The sequence below is a fragment of the Tachyglossus aculeatus genome, chromosome 2, assembly GCF_015852505.1.
Source record: "Tachyglossus aculeatus isolate mTacAcu1 chromosome 2, mTacAcu1.pri, whole genome shotgun sequence".
Classification (NCBI taxonomy): domain Eukaryota; kingdom Metazoa; phylum Chordata; class Mammalia; order Monotremata; family Tachyglossidae; genus Tachyglossus; species Tachyglossus aculeatus.
In genome coordinates this window covers 77837393-77838282 of record NC_052067.1, presented here as the reverse complement: position 1 = coordinate 77838282, position 890 = coordinate 77837393, and the positions used below count along the sequence as shown (strand labels likewise).

At 43.4% G+C, this 890-nt stretch overlaps 1 non-coding gene across 1 annotated transcript; it reads right to left on the bottom strand.

Moving 5' to 3' along the window:
* Nucleotides 1–461: 461 nt before the first annotated feature.
* Nucleotides 462–599, bottom strand: LOC119924574. The gene has a single exon (XR_005449279.1). It is a non-coding gene; the product is annotated as a small nucleolar RNA SNORA7 (small nucleolar RNA).
* Nucleotides 600–890: the final 291 nt, after the last annotated feature.

Here is an 890-nt window from a genome sequence, read left to right as displayed (position 1 = left end):
GTGCTTCTTTATCTCTGCCCCCAGCCTGTCCTATAGGGGTGAAGTTTGTGCTGGAGCTTTAACACTGATATATTAATGATCTATTAATTTCCCTTTAGTCTTCCTTGCTATCTCATCCTGAGGGTTAATGTCCTTGGGTCTCCTAGCCCCTTATGTCTTAAATCTGCACACTAGACAATCAATCCTCAATCAGTGGTATTTGAGTGCTTACTATAATTGTGGTATTTATTAAGGACTTACTATGTGCCAGACACTGCACTAAATGCTGGGGTCTTGTGCTGTCGAGTTAGCCCCGACCCATAGTGACTCCATGGACATGTCTCTCACAATGCCCCACCTCCATCTACAATTATTCTGGTAATGTATTCATAGAGCTTTCTTGGTTTAAAAAAAAAAATGGAAATGAGTCTCCACCCTCAAGTCTTTCTCATGCTGCTGCTGTCCAGCATAGGTGAATTTTGACTTGTAGCAGGTTGTCTTCCACTCTCTAACCACTGTTCAAACTAGGAATGGAATGGCTATGCCTCTGCTTGACTCTCCCTCTCATAATCAATACTGGTAGTATACTGGAAACTCTCTAGATGCAATCCTGAGAGGGGAAAAAGCTGGGGTAGATATAATTGGAGAAGACACAGTCCCTGTTCCACATCGGGCTCACAGTTTGAATTCCCATTTTACAGATGTGGTAACTGAGACAAAGGGAAGGAAAGTAACTTACCCAAGGTCACACAGCAGACAATTGGTGGAGCTGAGATTAGAACACAGGTCCTCTGATTACCAAGTCTGTGCTCTTTCCACTGGGCCATGCTGCTTCTCCATGTGCAGAGAACTGTAGTAAGCCTTGGAAGAATACAGTAAAAGGAAATTGGTAGAAATGTTTCCCTGCCCAT